At 40.7% G+C, this 21296-nt stretch overlaps 1 protein-coding gene across 1 annotated transcript in view; it reads right to left on the reverse strand.

Moving 5' to 3' along the window:
• The window catches only part of FANCB (FA complementation group B), a 400139-nt gene that overhangs the window by 82072 nt on the left and 296771 nt on the right, over positions 1-21296 (reverse strand). Inside the window, exon 13 of the mRNA XM_081115081.1 lies at positions 10663-10743. The gene's annotated coding sequence lies outside the window, so the exon portion shown is untranslated. The remainder of the gene's footprint in view (positions 1-10662; positions 10744-21296) is intronic.

The following is a 21296-nucleotide window of genomic DNA, read 5'->3' on the forward strand; positions in this document are numbered from 1 at the left end:
GTGTTTGGGAAAGAAGAAATAAACCAGCACGTGGGCAATGCAAAGTATGCATGGGGCCATGTGGAAGAAACAAAAAGGAAGCTCAGATTGCAGGGGTGGGAGAGGGGCTGGAACCCTGGGTAGGGCATAATGGCTCAAGTGACCCAAATTTCCACCCTGGCATCAAGAGAGGCGAAACCCAAATAAAGCCATTTTATATTCTGTTTATGGCACTATACACGTTGTATCTTCAGTTTCTACTCCTTGAAGTGACAGACTTCTCTAATAAAGATTAGCCAAATTAGTGCTGAGTAAATTCCACATATGTTGGATTGGCCTCAGACATAATTCAAATTGTTTTTTAATACCTCAATATGTTTTTCCTAAGTTTTCATTGCATTTACCACTACTTTATGTCCTAGAGGTAATTATATAAACACAGTTATCTCATCTATAACACAGGGCGACAGGCTGATATTACTGTATTTGCCTTAGAATTTTGTATATTGGAGATTTAGCTGATTTCACTTTCCAAAGTTATCTTCGTGCTAGCACCAAATTATTCTAAATCTAACATTTTCCCATGTGCATTCATTCTGAAGGATTCAAACTATTTTCTGGATTCTTTATTAATCCTCACAATATGCACCAAAGGGACCATTGTCAAATGTCAAGCCCATTTTCCAGATGGAGGATTTGAGCAGCTTAACCAAAGATAAGTCAGTCGCATCCTCAAAGGAGTGAAGTTCCAGACCAAACATGGCCCAAGACCTGCTGGTTCCTGGCTGTTGCTTTGTTTATTAAGGAACATGGCTTCTCTAGGTTCCCCTCTGGTGCTGGTCTTCAGCTGGTTACTAGGCAACTTGAGCTACCCCAGCCAGGCTGGTTCATAATACTTGAACATCAAAGTCCTAGAAAAATTAGGCAAAATCCTGCCATTGTATACATGTTAAATTTAGTCTAGTCCTGTGCCATTCTAGTTAAGATCAGCCAGGAAAATAATAATAATAATAATAATAATAATAATAATAATAATAATAGAGAGCTTTGAAGGGTGACCTAACACTGTACATCTGATAGATTTGATTTAATTTTAGGCTGATAATTATTACAGGTGCCTTAGAACACAGAGGAAAAATAAAGTACAGCTGCTTGCTCTACAGATCTCAGAGCCCAAGGTACTCGAACAAATATTCGTACCACATGGAAAGATGATGCAAAGGGGATGATGTGAGGTCAAGTTAGAAAAGAGAACTCATCTGATAATTGGGGGGGAGGACTTGAGTTTAGCTTCATTGACCTTGCATGGTAATTACAAAATGGAGAGCAAGAAGGTGAAGGTAGAGGGTGCAAATTACCCCAGCTACTTATTTCTAAAGCATAAAAAGGAAGTCCTCATAAGAGTAAGAGGAGGAAAACAAGCTCTGTGCAGTAATGTATAATCCTCAGTGTATGCATTCACGTGGGCCTGGTTATGTGGAGTGGGCTTTGTCATTGAGGACACAAAAGTTTATGAGATGTGGACCTGGGCTTTGCAAACGTCAGATCCACAAATCTACAGTCCAGTCACTAGGCACAGTGAGGGAGTGGCAGACCGAGCCTCCAGCTTCCCATTGTGCACAGGATATATTGTCAGGAACATTTCACTCCACTTTGTTTAATGAGGGGGCATTTTGGCCAGACCTAAAAAGTAAAATATTCAAATTATCTTAGTTTTTAAAATATCACTACAATTTTATGTCACTAAAAACTTGTGTCAGGCAATTAACCCCAGAAGTACTTTGCACCCTGCCCTGCCTGCTCCTTTCCCCATCCCCCATCAACCTCACAGCAAGGCAGAACCACTTTGTGAGAATGTGTCTCTTAAAAATCCTCTGGTTGTTTCTTTGTTCATTTGTTGCTTTCAATTTTATATCCCACACAGGAGTGAAATAATATGGTTTATATGACTTATTTCATGTACCATGATATTCTCAACATCTTATATATTCTCACTAACAATGTCACCCTAATAAATTTAATTTTAAAAAATGTTTAAAAGCCTCTGATTGCATGTGGTTCTGCTCAGGGAGGCACTCTGAAACCGCAATATCATCCTAAATAAGACATACAATAGAATATATCACATATAAAGTACCCCGTCACAACTACAACTGTAACATAGAGTAAACACTAGCCAACAGCATATACTCTCTCAAGGAAGAGATGCTACTATTTTCATTCTTCAGCGTTCTAACTAATGCAATAAGCCTTAAAAAGTAAAGATGTATGTCAATATTCGAACACAGTCATATTATACTGATTTGCAAATGATATATGATGATGTCCTAGAAAAATTAAGAAGCACAACAAAAAGTAAATTGGGGTGGGGCAGGGGCTGGGTGGAGGGGGACAAAGAGGAGGGAAATCTGTAATGCTGTCAACAATTAAAAATAAAATAAAATATGTGGCACCTAAAAAAGTAAATTACTGGATTAGAAGTAAAATAACTTAGTAAGGTACTGGCTACCAGAAAAAAAATATTTTGAAAATGAATTCATTTTCTATTAGAAACCATATAGAAATAGAAACGAAAATGGAAGGGGAGATCACACACACACACACATCCCCCTAATAATAAGAAACAAACACTACAAAACATGTAGGAAAAAATTTAACAAAGAAATGGTGGGAGGGAGAGAAGGAGTGGGAAAGGAAGGGAGAGGGAAGGAGAGGGAGGGGGAGGGGGAGAGGGAGAGAGAGAGAGAGAGAAGAGAAAATCTATTAGTTGCCTCCTGCATGTGCCCCGACCAGGGACAATACTCCAACCAACTGAGCCTCACCAGCCAGGGCGAGAGAGCTATATTTTAAGGCATATAAAACAAGACCATAATAAATGTAGACACATAACATGCTCCTGGATTGAAAGTCTTAATGTAATTAAAATGTTCATCTTTTTGAAATAAATAAATAAATATCATTCAATTTCCATCAGAAACACAATAAGCTTTATTTTAAAATTGAAGATAGTGATTTAAGAATACATATAAGAAAACAAAGTATGCCAAACGGCCTAGAACACTTTTGAAGGGTAGAGATTTATCCTCCATGCTATTAAAATTAAAAACTACTGTATTCCAAAATATTCCTCTCAGCACCTGCTTCTTGGGAACTCAACATGACACAGTAATGATAGTTTGTCACTCAACCATATTTTGATGGGGTTGTCAGAAGTCAATTTCAATGCTGTGTTCTTTATCCAGATAAAGGAAGATGATAGGAAAGTGGGTTTAAGCTTTTTAAAACTGGACCCTACTGCCAATTGGGTCTATAGATTCAGAAAACATTCTTCATGATCCCTTTCCTATGTCTTATGGCTTTTTTTTAAACCTTGGCCTTTGTGACCTGGTCCTTCTTCTTGCCTGGATCATCTGACTTGTATCTTGTCCAGCACAACTCCTCCCTGTTTTGTGTGTGATTCTGTGACTTGGCAACCCTCCTGGTGTTTTGTTCTGGCTTGGCCACCTTTATGCCCCACTTGGCTTTGGCCCAATATCCATCACATTTTTCCCTTGCTCCATCCTTGCAGGCAGTTCCACAATTCCAGATTTAGTCATAGCCTCATTCACAATTATATTGCTCCTTCCCTGAAGAAACCTGCCTCCAGAGGATTATGACAAATGGCTAGCCCCTGAGTGGTTTGGAGTCTTGGGCCATGTCTTATTTATCAGCCAGGCACTAAGGTTGCAGTTGTATTTATTTGCTAGGGTTTCCATAACGAAGTACAACAGTCTAAGTGGCTTACAGAACAGAAATGTATTTTCTCACAGTTCTAAAACCTACAAGTCCAAGATCAAGGTGTTGGCATGATTGCATTCTTCTGAGGCTTCTCTCCTTGGCTTGTAAATGGCCATCTTCTCCCTCTGTCTTCACATGGTTTTTCCTCTGTGCATGTCAGTGTGATAATCCCTTTTTATAAGGACACCAGTCATATTAAACTAAAGCCAACCCCCATGATCTTAACACAATTACCTCTTTAAAGGCCCTATCTCTAAATAGTCAAATTTTGAAGTCCTGGGGGTAGGGTAGGTCTTCAACATATGAATTTTGGGAGTGACACAATTCAGCCCATAACAGTGGTCAAACTACCTAAGTTAAAACTACTGAGCACATATACAGGTGATTCTTATTATTTGCAGCAGTTATGTGCTATAAAGTCACCATGAACACTGTATTAGTGAATACTGAAACATTGCTTCTGGGGGGGGGGGGGATACAAAGTTAGCTTCCTGAGTCTCCAGTCACAACATTCTCATCAACTGATCAGTATATAACCTTATTTTAAGTATGCTTATGTTTAAGATACCTTATTTACTACATATTGTTGGTTCATTAACATTGACCTCAAGGCCAACATCATTATAACTCAGCCCTGAACAAAGCTTATCTAACACATGTATTTTGACTGTAAGGTACAACACAGAATTCTTGTGTTTGACAACATTGGCAGCACTTCAGGATTATACTTGGGAGTCATTTTCAACAGTGAAGTCACTAACAAAAAGCACAAAATGGTTTCAAACATGACACTAAAGTGACCAGAAAAAGGGTACTTGTTTACAGCAGAAGAGCTTAAATAAGTAGGCAGACCTTCATCTTACTCAACCTCAGTTGGAAGCACACATGTGCTTTGGAAGGTTAATTTTTTTGTTGTCGCCATGCATATGTACATAAATGACCTTGAAAGTACTGCAAGTATTGATTTGGAGGTTACAATATATTTTAGTGAGTAGATGAATTTACAAATATAGAACCAGCAAATAAAGAGAACTGACTAGGTGTCAAGTATTGCGTTAGGTTCTAGAGCAGTGGGTCAACCTGTGGGTCGCGACCCCTTTGGCGGTCAAACAACCCTTTCACAGGGGTCGCCTAAGACCATCGGAAAACACATATATAATTACATATTGTTTTTGTGATTAATCACTATGCTTTAATTATGTTCAATTTGTAACAATGAAATTGGGGGTCACCACAACATGAGGAACTGTATTAAAGGGTCGCGGCATTAGGAAGGTTGAGAACCACTGTTCTAGAGCACAGTGTGGAACAAGGCAGTTTCTGTCTAGCAGGGGACAGGGTGATAGGGTGCCAAAAAGGGGATTAATGAATGACCTGCTGATGTGGAGTTGGCAAGAGTGTTCTGATTCCTTGAATCCTCTGGAAAGGAAGAGAATTCTAAGCATCTGCCTCCTAAAGGCACTTCACCATTACTCTGTTTACTGAATGAATTGTATCTCTTTTCAGAGAGTACCATGATTGGGGTAAGACCCAACTAAAGTCCAAGATGAGTTATGGAATATGTCAGTATGCCCTTGTGTGTTCTGTGTCTCCCTGTACTTGAATTACATGGGACGTGCATTCCTCTTACTCATATAGTCCCTGGCTGCAACACTTTCCCTTTCCAGCGTGGCCATGGCTCATTTCCTTTTAGTGCTCTCTGCAGTGGCCACAGCCAACATTCTGAATGGTGGCAGCATGGGGATAAAGGACACACCTCTGATCTTAGACTCACATGGCATTGTTCTACTTCCCATTCTGCCACTGAACATTAAAACATGGATTCTGGACTTTGGCTATATATGAGAACCATCTGAGAGGGTAGCTTTTTAAAAACCATCAGTGCTAGGCTCCAACCCTGACCAATTATATTGGTTCTGGAAGTGGGGCCCCAGCATCTCTAGTTTCTAAAGCTTCCAGATAGATTTACTGTGCATTCAGAGTGGAGAACCACCACCTTGATCTCTTTCCATCTCACTTCCTTCATCTGAAGAAAAAGATGCTGGTCCAAGATAAAGCTATGAGCTAAAATTGTAAATTGTATTTCAACCTTACCAAGGTACTTCCTCCTCCAGTCTTCCTTTCATTGATGTAGCTTTTATAGAAAAGATGTCAATTAACGGATTTCCTTCCCAATAGCATGTTTACAACATAATTTAATGTCTTTCTCCTTTTTTATAACTTTGAAAGGAAGTAAAGTGATTTTTCTTCTCCACAAAATAAAAACACGAAAGTACAAAAAATATAACTTAACATTCACTGAATGGAAAGAAGAGTATCATGATCTTTCACATGTTAGTTGAACTTGAATGCTCTATGGCAGTGGTCGGCAAACTCATTAGTCAACAGAGCCAAATATCAACAGTACAGCGATTGAAATTTTTTTTGAGAGCCACATTTTTTAAACTTAAACTATATAGGTAGGTACATTGTTATTCACTTAATTAGGGTACTCCTAAGGCTTAGGAAGAGCCACACGCAAGGGGCCAAAGAGCCGCATGTGGCTCGCGAGCCGCAGTTTGCCGACCACGGCCTATGGTATGAATGTGGATGCCATTTCATATCTCTGAGGGCATTCCTTGAGCACTTAAGTCTGAATGCCATCACTGCAACTGGAGAGAGCAGGAAAGACACAGAGCTGAGCCAGACCGGTTTTTTGTTTTTGAAAAAGAACATGCCTGGGACTCTGAAAAATAGCTCAGATCAAATCTATGAAATAAGCATAGAAAATATCCGAGTGGGCAGATGAACAGAGCAGAGGTCACAAGGCTCTCCCCACAGGCCAAATGCTGAGTGAAGTGACAGCCACACTCGGGCAGAGTTCTCATCAAGAGACACTAAAATTCCACACTTGAGTTACTTACCCTTCCTTGGATGATATGTAGCAAGTCTTCTTCAGCAAAACTAAGTAGTGAGAATAATTTAGATATACTGATCAGCAGTGGTGCAAAGAGACTCTTTCTAAATGGAATTTTTTAAAAATATATCCCCTGCTAATCTGGTATGTCTGAGCACTCACTTCAGGGACTACATAGGGGGTAAAATATATAGTTGGCCTCCACCAGTCAAGATATAATGTTTTCCAAGACTGTCAGCAGTTAAGTAAAAGGGTGATGGAAAGAAGCTCTGCAAAAGTCTGAATTGGTGTCTAGCAGCTTCCAGCATGTCCCAGAAGTTTGGCAGAACTGATTAGGAAAGCAGCAGTTACTGCAATTCACATGGACAGCAAGTGACACTCAGTGACATCTTCAATGACTACATGCAGTCAGATCCTAGATCAGAAAAATATCAAGGCTGGATAGAGGGTGTTGTCCATGACAGAGAGAAGTAAGCTTATAGAATGTATCTACATGGTATGAACAGGAACCATGGGGTCAGGAAGCAGAAATGAGGAAGCCAGGCTCAAATATTGGGCCCCAAAGGTTGAATGACTGTGGGAATCTAAAGTGAGAAGGCAACATACTCAGGCTTTTATAAACAAAAACAGAATGTGATGGAAGGAAACTTGACTTGGGGTGGTGAACACACAATACAGTGTACAGATGATGCATTATAGAACTGAAGACCTGAAACCTATATAATTTTATTAACCAGTCACCCCAATGAACTAAATGAAAAAGAAAAAATTAATAAGCAACAACAATAAAATTATCTTGGGATTAGGGGCTTCCTCGTAAGGTGACCAACCATCGTGGTTTGTCTGGGACGTTCTCTGTCTTTGCACTCAAAGTCCTGCACTCAGGGCAAATTCACAGACCTGGGAAAGCAGGGACAGTAGCTTATCCTGTTGCTGTGAAATCCTGAACCAACACCAGACATTTTCTGAGTAAAAGGCAGCCAATTGCAAAAAACAAAAAAAACAACAACAAACAAACAAACAAAACTATATAGGATATAGCTGATTTGAGGGGAGAAGTCAGAGAAGGACTAGGGAATCAAGAATACACCTTATATTAGTATTCTAAATGGTTACATAGCTTAATAATTACACAAACTAGTTGTAAAGATTGGGAGCTAATATACTGCATAGATTATACACGTATAACTACACATGTATGCACACAGATATGGGGTACACTGAACTTCAAAGCCCAAATGAATAGAAACACATTTTCTTTTTTAAATATATATTTTTTTTATTTCAGAGAGGAAGGGAGAGAAAGAGAGAGATGGAAACATTAATGATAAGGGGAAATCATTGATTGGCTGTCTCCTGCATGACCCCCACTGGGGCAGAGCCTGCAACCTGGGCATGTGCCCTTGACCGGAATTGAACCCGGGACCCTTCAGTCCACAGGCTGACGCTCTATCCACTGAGACAAACTGGTGAGGGCAGTTTTCTTTTTCTTGCTTTATTTGAGAGTGTACAGTAAAAGGGATTTTTTTTCAAATGATTTTTATATTATTTTAGTTTTGATTGTGCTGTCATTCTTGAAACAGCTGCTTTGCTTCTGTCAGAGATGACGAGGGCTTTCTCAGCATCTCATTTATGTGTGGAATTTAAAAGAGTAAAGTTTTACTCCACTCTGTGTGGGAAAAAATGCTTCTTATAACTACCATATATGAATGGCCATGGGATCTTCTAAATGTTTTTTCATCTCTTGGAACTTCAATTTCCTTAATTGGTATTAGAACAATGACTTTTAATCATTTTCATTTTAGTCTTTTAAAAGGAACAGAATCCTTCAAATGAAATCTTACTCAGAAAGGAATACATACATGAGATAAAGCAGAGCCGCTGTGTTGAAGCCAGGTTGGGGGACCTATAGCCTTGACCACTTTTCTATACACTCACTCAACCATCCCTTATCCTGCCCCGCAGACAGCCCCTGAGGTATCTGTGCCAAATCTACACAGCTCTGAAAAACAGATTTTTAAAATTACCAATTGGATGATCTTCAAGTTGTCTCTGGGTCAGAAATCCTACAATGCTTCGGCCATCTGCAACATTATCACTATTTTCCAGAAATGGATTAGCTGCCCCTATTTTCAGAGTCCTGGCCTCAATATCTCTCCCTCTCTCCAACACACACACTACACAGAATACAGTCAGCGAATCAGCTTGGTTGGGCTTTACTTACTCTCAAAGTCAAATAATGTGAAGAAAACGTACTGAAATGATCATCTTTGGATCCTGGGAATACGGGTGACTGATTTCTCATAGTGTGTGTGTGTGTGTGTGTGTGTGTGTGTGTGTGTGCACGCACACACACACTAGTGCTTTTCTGTATTTTATACAATTTGGATGAAATACTTATTTGACCTTGTGCCAAACCCTGGGGCTTAGACATGGCCTAATCTGCTATATTTGACTTTACTACCTACTCTGTTCTTACTGTTTCCTCTTGGCTCCTCCCTTTCACCTTACATCCCTGCTATGACAATGCACTTTTTAAAATTTTCCCTTATATTGTTTTCCACCTTGTATTTCTTCCTCCTACTTTAGTTTCCCATGTGAGTTTCTAATATTAGCTTTAATGTCCCCTGCTCCCAAGAGATTATCCAACTGTAAGATACCACACTTTGTTTCAAGTGGGTATTCCTAGGAGCTAATTGCCTGGCAGAGTCTTCTTCCCTCACTGCAAATAGCTTTAGTCACCCTGTGCCCACCTCCCAGCCTTAGGGGGTGATCTACTCCCAGTTCTGTTGACCTCACAGAATCTGCTTCCCTGTAAAGAGGGTGTTCTGATAAGCAGAGACAAGTCCTTGAATCTGATAACCCTGGGTAGCATATCATTTGGTCTCTGAGGATAAAGACCCTCCAACTGAGTCTCAAGCAGTGCCAAAGGATGTGTCCCTCCCTTTGCCATATACAGTAAAGTTTATGGATATATATTGATGATCCTATCACCATAAAAGGATCAGGGCAACTGTATATTGTAAAATGATAGAAAAATCAGGTCTTTGGTTGCTTTAGGAAAAAGGATGATCAAAAAATCCCCAAATCTTTTATTCCATTTTTTCCCATTGCAGTAGTTGATTACAAGGAACACTCAACAGTCTAGCAGTGTCAACCATTCTTATCTTCCAGGACCTGAATCAAGCCTGATCTGGTTCTCTTGGTCTTTTGTTTCCAGATTCTGTCTGATGTCATTCTTCTGTCAATACCCTTGCACATTACAAACTACCCAACCTTGCTACTTGCTGATCCTTAAGAAAAGATGGCAGTGGATAGATTTGAGTCAAGGAGAAAAACATTTTCCACCACTGATGGATTTTTTTTTTTACTTTCAGAATATTTTCTAAACTCTGTAAATCTCATTTTTTCCCCCCATTAAACAGAAGAGTTGCCTCAGAGGATTGTTGTGAAAGACTAAAGTATGATATTGATTAAATATTTGGCATAATACCTATCCCTTAAAAGATGATGACTTTTATTTACATAAACCAGGGTTATTCAAAGTGTGGTTTGTGGACTAGTGCTAGTTGTTCATTACTAGTTAATGGTGAAAAAAAGTACAGAAATTCAGAGCTCATACTTAGAAACTTTTAGACTGGAAATTTTCCTTTAAGAAAAACTGGTCCTTTCCCAAGCATACTTAAAGAAGCACTGGCATAAATGGGACCTCAGTTGAGGAAATGTCTGGGGTACCACTTAGTCTATATCACCTGGAAAGACATTCTTAAGAAATTCCAAGTAGTTATCAGAAGGGAAGTGGTGGGGAAGAATGAAGAGGGAAAAGGGGTCAAATACATGGTGACAGGAGAACACTAGTCTTTGGGTGGTGAGCACATAACAGCATGTACAGATGTTGCATTATAAACTTATACACCTGAAATTGATATCTTATTAACTATTGTTACCCCAATAAATGTAAAAGAAAGACAAATATTCCATAACCTCTCCCTTTCCTGCTGGCCAATTACCTTTAAATCCTTGAAAGTCCTCCCATCACACCATCACATCCATGAAGGGCTTCTTTCCCTGTTCTGTTCATCTGTTGGTGTCTGTTAAGGAAACACAAATTAATGTTAACATTTGTTCAAAACATAACTCAGAAAATCTGTTTCAAAAACACGCAGGACGCATTCCAAAGCCAACTGGCATTTCTGATTTGTGTTACCCATGCCATTTCCTAAAGCTGTCAGGGGATAATTAAAAGTCAGAGGGGAAATTTTAATTCTTTTCATGTTGAGGTATAGTGGCTATAGTAGGAAGAAAGCATTAACACTTTTCAGGGGAGGAGGGAGGAGTGCTTGATTAAATCTAAAGAAAACAGTCAATTGTAGGCATAAGCTGTGGTCACTTTATCCATTAGTTTCAGGATGAGCGCAGCATTTGGAGCGCAGTCTTTTCAAGGCATTGGCACCAGGCCATTCCTGAAGCACACGGTCATTATGGAGACATTTAATTAGAGCATTTTGCTTGATTGCCTATGGACATAGGAGGGGCAATGTGCCATCTAGCCCTTTTAGGGTCAAGTAATGGCTGGAGGGAAGGCCAGCCTGATAAGTCATGCTAAATTCTATGAGGTTAGGGACTTCATATTACTTCCATTTTTATAACCCCCGTGCTCAGAATAGGGCCTGGAACATAGTAGGCACTCAATAAAATATCTGTTGAATGAATAAATGATTTCAGGGTCACCAAAGCTAGAATCCTTCTAGAAACCTGGTTCCATCACTGTTTCAGCTCAGTATGCTCTGGTCTTAGTAACTTACAAAACCAGGGTTCAGATACAGACCTGCTCAGAGTTCAATGCTCATTCTACAACAGCATGCTTCAGAGATAACACCAGAAACAAATACCATGCTCTCTACAGTTGGGGAGGCCCCAGAATGTGTGCTCTGGGCCACCCTTCCCCAGACACCATGGGGCTGAGTTACTCTTCACTTATCTCTCCTCTCTAAAAAGGGATAGGGATATATAGTGGTACCTTAAATTTATTATCAGGAATATAAAATTGGACTCTTCTACCATGGACAAATAAGTCCTCCCTCTCTATCACCATCTATGGAATGTGCTCTGGCCCTGTCTTGAAGAACCCAACCAGGCCCTTGGGGTACAAAAGGAGATTGTAATAGATTGAAGTATAAAGCCCAAATGGAATCCGGTTCTACAAATCCATTCCAGTCTGATCTTTATTTATCTTCCCTAGTCCAACAGCCTCATGATAGCAGACTACATGACCCTTGAGCATCCTTCACTTGAATTTTGTTTAATACACTAAAATAACTAACAACAGTGTTTAATTTAAGTAAACATGATAGCACTTTCCAAGTAAATTGATCTCCTTTCTTTGATCAGCCAAAACAAAAAAAATTTAAGATGAGCTCTGTATTGTGCCCTGAAGAGTGGAAAATTCAGACTTTGTTATACAGAGAGAGCAAAGGACTTTCAGACTCACAAACTCAGAGTCCTTTGATTTGTCATCAATAATCTAATTTAGTGGCTTTATAAGGGGGCTTGGGAATGATGGGGTTATAATAATTGGGTCCAGGAAAAAATAGAGGTGAAGGCATGGGTTAAGATTAAAAGAAAATAAGAAAGATTAGAAAGGAGAGGGGGAAAGCAAGCAATAATGAATTAAAAGTTCAAACTCAGCTCCTAACTATTGCCTCTTCCTGGACTAAAAGTTATGAGAAGTATGAAGAATGTATTTCTGTGTCATCTTTAGGTAAAATATGTCTTACACTTAGCTAAATAATCATATGTGAATTTAAAGCAAAGCAAAAAGTCAAAATATTTAGAGTATTGAAAATGTGTGCTAGAGATGATATGGAAAAAGAGAAGTATATTGAATCACAGCTTGCAAAACAGGGAAGTGAGGAAGAATAAAAAAGGGGGTTATACATATATGTTCTTTGGTTAATCCCTTCATCTTCTTTCATCCAGTCTCCCCCTATCCACCCCCTCTGACAGCTGTCAATCTGTTCCATGTATCCATGCTTCTGTTTCTATTTTATTCATTAGATTCACAGACAACAGTGTCATGATAGTCAGAGGGAAGGGCGGTGGAGATAGGTGGAGGTGGGCAAAGGGATGGGGGAATGGGAACATCTGTAATAGTGTCAACAATGAAAATAAAGATAAAAGGGGAGTTAAAAGTCAGAGAGAAGAGTTTGGATGTGATGATTTGTATGGGAAAGGATCTTGGCTAGGAACAGAGGGTGTACTCAAATAAGTTAACTCAAGAGGGTTTACTAAAAGGATTCTTTACAAAGGTCTGTGGTCAGGATTAAAGAAAGCTAACTAGGGATGGTGAAACACCCAGGAGCCAGAAACAGCAGGAAGCTGTTATCTTCCTAGGCTTGAGGGCACAGAGTGGAGCCATCACTGGAAAGTGGAAAGAGCTGTAGTTGTAAGAGAGAGCCACTTTCTAGGAACTATGGCCTTGCCTTCCCTCCTCCCTCCCTCAGAGTTCAATGCTCATTCTACAACAGCATGCTTCAGAGATAACACCAGAAACAAATACCATGCTCTCTACAGTTGGGGAGGCCCCAGAATGTGTGCTCTGGGCCACCCTTCCCCAGACACCATGGGGCTGAGTTACTCTTCACTTATCTCTCCTCTCTAAAAAGGGATAGGGATATATAGTGGTACCTCCCTCCCTCTCTCCTTCCCTCCCTTCCTTCCTCCCTTCCTCCCTTCCTTCCTCCCTCCCTCCCTTCCTCCCTCCCTTCCTTCCTTCCTTCCTTCCTTCCTTCCTTCCTTCCTTCCTTCCTTCCTTCTTTCCTTCCTTCCTTCCTTCCTTCCTTCTTTTGTTCCCTCTCTCCCACCCTCCTTCTCTGCCTTACTTCCTTGTCTATTTACTTTAATTAATGTAAAGATACATTTTTCTTGGCTTGTATTTTTGTGTTATGATGTCACTTTTTAGTGTCTGTTTTTTTATTTGTCCATGTTTTCTTTGGTTTGTGCTACAAAAATTGGGTTTGAAACTTTTCTACCCATTTTTAAATGAGGTATAATTGACATACAACACCATATTAGTTTCAGGTTTACAACATAAAGATTTCATGCTTTATATATTGCAAAATGATCACCACAAAAGTCTTGTTAACATTTATCACCACATATAGTTACTTTTTTTTCTTGTAATGAGAACATTTAAGATCTACTCTCTTAGCAACTTTCAAATACACAATATATCATTATTAACTATAGTCACATGTTGTACATTATATCCCCAGGACTTACTTTATATCTGGAAGTTCATACCTTTTGACTCTGTTCATGTATTTCACTTACATGCCATCCATTGCTGTGGCAAACACTAATCTGTTCTCTGTATCTATGAGCTTGGACTTCTTCAATTCAATATATAAGTGAAATCATACAGTATTTGTCCTCTGTCTGACTTATTTAAGTTACCATAATGACCTCAAAGTCCATCCACGTTGTCACAACTGGTAAGATTTCATTCTTTTTATGGTTGAATAATATTCTATTGTATATTTCCTATCCATTTTTAATTGAGATATTATTCATACCTCATAAAATCCACCCATTTAATATACGCAAATAAATGGTCTTAGTGTATTCACAAAGTTTTGCCACCATCACCACGATCTAATTCAAGAACATTTTTATCACCCACCAAAACCCCATATCCATTAACAATCACTCCCCATTTTCCTCTCTCCACAAGTTGCTGGAAACCACCATCTATTTTCTCTCGCTGAATTTGTCTTTTAACAGAACAACAAAGCCTCTACCAAATTTCTGCTTAGCTGGAAGGGAGCTGATGGAATAAATACCCCAACTTCTCTTTCCTTCCCTACTATGATATCTTGCTGGTGTCTCCTATTGGCTGAAATCATATTGAGGCCAGATGTCGATAAAGCCTGATTTGTTCAGTTCATTAATGTCAGCCTCCAGAGGCACAAAGCAGGATGAGGGTTGGAAGGGAATCTGAAGGGACAGGAAAAACCAAGTGCTCCAGTGCCCTACAGATTCTTGATGAGAAGATGTTAGGGAGAGAATGGATTGCCAGACAACTAGAAAGTAGAAAGGGTGTGTAATCCTGGGGCAAGGAGCTGGGACTCCATGGTGGAAGGAGGTGCCCCTGGGGATAATGGGTCTATTCAACCGAACGAAATCAGGGGGTCTAATGGTCACAGTGTTTTCAATGTCCTTATGTAACAAAAGATTAATCATGGCATCCTTTCATTTTAATTTTAAGTGGATTCTGGAGACCAAAGAAAATGATTCATCATCCATTATTCATATTTCATTTTCATTTTTTATCTGTATCAATGTGACTTTGTAGACATGACATTGAGAATTGTATTTATCCTTTCTTTATGGTACCCTACAATAAATAAAAAGCTTATTTTCTAATTATATGATGGGAGCCTGTACAACTATATTTGTCTAATATATTTACTTAAAAACTGATTTCTGTTTGCAGTATAAGTTGGCCTTATCATCAAGGAATTGCAAGCCATAATAAAAATAGTTATCCTTAAAAGGAGAAAAATTAATGGTTATTAAGTGTTTCAGTCTCTCTAGCTGATTGTATTTCTTGGTGTTCTGTCAAAAAGCAAACACAATTTGTATGGCCAGTGTTGCTCAGTGGTTGAGCATTGACCTATGAAGCAGGAGGTCACAATTTGATTCCCTGTAGGACACATGCCAGGGTTGCGGGCTTGATCCCATTGGGGCAGGTAGGAGGCAGCCAATCAATGATTCTCTCATCAACAATGTTTCTATTTATCTCTCCCTCTCTCTTCCTCTCTGAAATCAATAAAAATATATTTTTTAAAAAGCAAACACACCTCAATATTTTCCACAGAGTTGGTCTTATGGTTATATTAAATTACCTCCAAGGATTGAGTAATGAGGACAGATAATATAAATATTTAGTTTCATGGATGGATATTAAAGTTGGAGATGACTCCATCAGTGTATATGTAATCAACAGTCCTGCCAATCAACCAGTCAACAAATATTAATTGAGAATTTACTATATACAAAGTACTGCATATTTTTCTGAAGATGAGGAAGTAATATGACATTATTTTGTCCCTCTGGGGACTTATCTACACTAATAAAAGAGAAACATGGTAATTGGCGTACGACCGCTACCCTTCCCATTGGCTAATCAGGGCTATATGCAAATTAACTGCCAGCCAAGATGGCGGCCAGCAGCCAGGCAGCTTGAAACTAACATGAGGCTTGCTTGCTTCAGTGACGGAGGACTCCAACGTTCCCTGCCGGCTGCTGCAGGCCTCTGAGCCTGCAGTTTCAAACATTGTAACAAATATAGACGCTAAACAAAACCTCAACCAGCTGGGATCTCAGAGCTGGAGTTGATACAGAGTTTTGAGAACCGAAACAAACCAGATACCTGCTTTCAGGAGCAGAGGCCTAAGAGCTGGAGCCTCAGAGCTAAAGCTGGCCCAGAATAAAAAAAGAAAAAAGAAAAAAAGGAGCAGTTGGGAGCTTCAGTCACCCCCAGCCTGAAAACAGCCCTCAGCCCCTCACCCAGGCTGGCCAGGCACCCCAGTAGGGACCCCCACCCTGAAGGGTGTGTGACCAGCTGCAAACAGCCATCATCCCCTCATCCAGGCTGGCCAGGCACCCCAGTGGGGACCCCCACCCTGATCCAGGACACCCTTCAGGGCAAACCAGCCGGCCCCCACCCATGCACCAGGCCTCTATTCTAAATAGTAAAAGGGTAATATGCCTCCCAGCACCGGGATCAGTGGAGCTGAGAGGCCTCCCGGCACCGGGATCAGTGTGACAGGGGGCAGCGCCCAAACCCCCTTATCGCCCTGCAGCTATGTGTGTGACAGGGGGCAGGGCCACAACCTCCCTATCGTCCTTGCTCTGTTCCTGACAGGGGAAGGGGCCCCAACCCCCTGATTGGCCCTGCTCTGTGGGTGATAGAGGGCAGCGCCCCACCCCCCCACCACCCACAGGCCCTGCTCTGTGTGTGACCGGGTAGAGCCATAACCTCCCCATCGGCCCTGCCCTGAGTGTGACAGTGGCGGCGCCCCAACCCCCTGATTGGCCCTGCTGTGTGGGTGATAGAGGGCAGCGCCCCAACCCCCTGATCCGCCCTGCTCTGTGTGTGACAGGGGGCGGTGTGCCAACTCCCCTATCTGCCCTACTCTGTGAGTGACAGGGGGGAGCTCCTCAACCCCTGATGGGCCCTGCTCTGTGCATGACAGGGGGGAGCTCCCCAACCCCCTGATCGGCCCTGCTCTGTGCGTGACAGGGGGTGGCGCCACAACCTCACCATCGACTCTGCCTTGAGTATGACAGGGGGCGGTGCCCCAACCCCCCAATCGGCCCTACCCTGAGCGTGACTGAGGGTGGCATCGCAACCTCCCAATCCGTCCTGCTCTGTGCATGACAGGGGGCAGCGCCCCAACTCCCCAATTGGCCCTGCTCTGAGCCCAACCAGGGGCTGCACGTAGGGATTGGGCCTGCCCTCTGCCACCCGGGAGCAGGCCTAAGCCAGCAGGTCGTTATCTCCCAAGGGGTCCCAGACTGCGAGAGGGCACAGGCCGGGCTGAGGGCCCCCCCGCCCAGTGCACAAATTTTTGTGCACCGGGCCTCTAGTGATCTATATATTAAAATAAGAAAAATAAATATAGAGGTGGGGCTGTAAGCCAGGGTATCATCTGGGGAGATCAGCTTACTGACACCCAAGAGCTTCGAAATATGGCATTCACCTATGTATTCTATGTATTCACAGTCTAAACTCTGGTTCTTAGCTTGTCAGGTTCACAAAATTAATCCTGTCAGTGTCCCAACTATGTTACCAATCAGGGATGTGACATACTAATTCTAAATACCTAAGAGCCACCCTAACTGGTTTGGATCAGTGGATAGAGCATGAGCCTGCGGACTGAAGGGTCCCAGGTTCGATTCTGGTTAAGGGCACATGCCCTGGTTGAGGGCTCAATCCCCAGTAGGGGGCGTGCAGGAGGCAGCCAATCAGTGATTCTCATCATTGGTGTTTCTATCTCCCTCTCCCTTCCTCTCTGAAATCAATACAAATATATTAAATACCTAAGAGCCTAACATATAAGCCAGAATGAAGATATAGAAAATATAGCTATCAGGCTGGTGAGTAATCCATGTAGGCTGAACATCGTATATGTATATTTGATACACATTGCCAAGAAATGTTTCATGTTAAACATAGAATTAAATAATAGGATTTTTCTAATTTTTAATTTGTTTAAAATTAAATTTATTGGGGTAACATCTCTATATATATGAAAGCCTAAGCAACTGTTATGACCGGACGACCAGTCGACCAGCCGGTTGATGTGCACTGTCCATGAGGGGGAAGACACTCAACACAGAAGATGCCCCCCTGGTGGTCAGTGCACCCCCACAGCCAACATCCTGGCTGGCCAACCTCCCATGGCCCTTCCCCCTGGCCAGACAGCCCCAATCAGCCTGGCCAAGGGACCCCACTTGTATATGAATTTGTGCACTGGGCCTCTAGTTGATAAATAACATTATATAAGTTTCAAGTGTTATTAATTTGCCAATCTTGAGCAATCCCCTTCTTTGAAAGCAGCTCTGAGATTAGTTCTGTAATGGAGACAGGCTTGGTTAAGGTTGGAGTGAGGGCAGGATGATGTTAGGCTGGGCAGGTTATGAAGTATGGAGGTTCCCCAAAGGGCACTCACAACTGTTGCCATTTTTTTAAGTTAAAATAATTCATTTTTTCAAAATCAGCTTCTTTTCACCCTTCTGTGAAACAAGAAGAGGCATTGTATGGGAAGGGGGAATAATATTATTTAAGTAAATAGTAAAACTTTAATCTCTGAGAACTCTCCAAAAGAAATTTTTAGCAAGAGTATGCTAATGAAGGTGATGTCAAGGCAGTTTTCACATCAGTTACAGAACCAAACCTAGGAGATTCTAAGAAGAGTGATACATAACAATAAATCTTATTGTCATTCATTATTTTCATTTTTAGAATTGTAGCAGAAGAAGCTTTCTAATACATTCCAATGGTATTACATTTGCTTTACCCTCAAAATTAATGTTTAACACCTGATGTTTATGAAAAGAAATGCTGCATTTCTCACGTTAGTCAATAGAGAAACAATCACTTTATGAATCATTGCTGGAAATTGAAATTTTTTCAATTACTGCACACATATGTGGTCTGTGAACATTGAAGACTAATAAACAGAAGAGTTCCAATCCTAAAATGAGTTTTCTGACTTCTCAGTAATTTAATCCAAAAATGCTTTGGACAGATATCCAATTGTCTGCATAGAACTTGGAAGAGCAACGATTTCATATTTTAGACTTCATGGCCTTGAAACTTGCCTCTCTGGGTGCTGAGCATTTTTATTCATTCCATAAGATAAAGAAGAGAGAAGAAAACTGGTTTCAAAAAATGAAAGTGAATAAATGCAGGATGATATCAGCTCTTTAGGCATGCTTGCTCTGTGAACAATGTTGGCCATTGAAAATAGCTTTAAATTCATTACTACTAGCACTTGTAGCAGCCGGCACAGACCAACATGCAGGAGCTATGTTTCATTTTCATTCTTTCTTTTAAAATTCCTGTCCTCTTGGTAACTTATTTAATCCAACAGAGTGGGCTCTATCGTGTGCTTTTCATTTCCAATCCAACTGTTGCAAAGAGGTCATGGATATATTAATCAGTGGGTGGCCATGAAAGTTGAAAGCCATTTGTTGACTCTGCAGTGGTAGCTTACAGATCTCAGATTTAAGAGATAAACTCTCTACCTGATCCCTGGGATATTATATATAGTAAATAATGGAAATCACTAATTATTAATCTCACAAGCTACATGTTTTAACAAATATCATAATCATCACACATCCTCATGTTAGAGGGTTTCATCAACCAGAAATATAAATGTGGGTCCTACAGTGAGAAGAGTATCTGTTTTGGACAGGAGACTTTCTCCTAAAATTCAAAAGGTGCATTTCATCAAGATGAAATTAGCTCTATTGTTTTCTATGAGGAAGCATCCTCAAGCAAAGATTTGATAAAACAATTTCTTGTCCTCTCTGATTTGCCTCAAACTCTACTTGGTTCATGTACATGGTACATTAATAATTCATTTCTTTTTTTGTGGGTTTATTTTTCCTTTATTGATTAAGGTATTACATATGTGTCCTTATCTCCCCATTGCCCCCCCCCCAACTCATGCCCTAAGAAACTATACATGCATATAAGCCTAACCAATGGACACAGACACGGGGGGGGGGGGGTAGTGGTGAGGGCATTTAGGTGGGTTTAACCTTAAATCTTTCCATATTGGCAAGGTTTATCCTCTCTTACTTCTAGAGTGGGAGAGTAAACACTCCTACTTGGTATTTCATTTAGTCCCTTCTGCTGGGGTCCAGCCCCAGCAGGTCCAGGGGTCCCCAAAGGTGTGGACGGAGTCGGCAAAGAAGGAATGACACAGAGACAGTGTTCAGTTGACCAGCAGCCTAGCCAGGATCTCTAGCCAAGTTCTGGTCAGGATCTCCAGCAAAGTTCTGGTTAGGATATCCAGCCAGGATCTGTGTCCATGTTCTCTTGCTAGGTTCTCCAGCCAGGTTCTCCAGGTTCTCCAGCCAGGTTCTGTAGCCATGTTCCCTCACTAGGTTCTCCAGTCAGGTTCTGTCCAGGTTCTCCAGCCAGGTTCAGTCACCAGGTTCTAGTCAGGTTCTCTTGCCATGTTCTATCCAGGTTCTATAGCCAGGTTCTGTCTCTAGGTTCTTCAGCCAGGTTCTCTCGCTAGGTTCTGTCTCTAGGTTCTGTGGCCAGTTTCTGTCCAGGATCTTTTGCCATGTTCTCGCCAGCGAAGTTCTTCTGTCTCTAGGTTCTGTGTAGGTTCTGTGTCTAGGTTCTGTGTCTAGGTTCTGTCAATAAGTCCTTTCTTAATCTCTATTTTTTTAAGTGGGGAAATAATGCCCATATTTTAGGATGACCATATCTCTGCAGGAAGTCCCATAAGACTTCACGAGGAGACCTGATAAAGGATGTTGATATATTAGAAATCTTTCAACACTTTCCTTGAAGAAATTGACTTTGGGACTCTTAATAATGGGCTTTCCATCTGTCACTTGTGTGTATGTGGAATTCAATATAATAGAAACCAAAATGTCATCAAGAAAGTGACACTTACTGCAAAGGAATAATAAACATAGCTATTAAAAATAGTTGTGGGCATATAGTAGATTTTAAGTGACTTGAAAAAATAGCATTAATCATATATAGGATGAGAAATAAGTTTATTTACTTGAATAATAACTATAAAAAGTATGACTGTCAGTTAATAAACATGCTGACTTGGGAAAATTGATCAACTTATATGAACTTGAGATTCCTCATTGGAAAAATATGGCAATTAATCATTGTTCTGCCTACCACATGGTATGGGTATTTTGAAAATTGTAAAGCATTCTGTATACATTAGAGGTTATCAGTGTCAGTAAATAATACTTATTTCTTTTTAAAAAATATTTTTATTTATTTCAGAGAGGAAGGGGGAGGAAGCTTGAAACATCATATTGAGCTTGCAACCTGGGCATGTGCCCTGACTAGGAATCAAACCATGAC

This window comes from Myotis nattereri, assembly GCF_964212035.1.
Source record: "Myotis nattereri genome assembly, chromosome: X".
Classification (NCBI taxonomy): domain Eukaryota; kingdom Metazoa; phylum Chordata; class Mammalia; order Chiroptera; family Vespertilionidae; genus Myotis; species Myotis nattereri.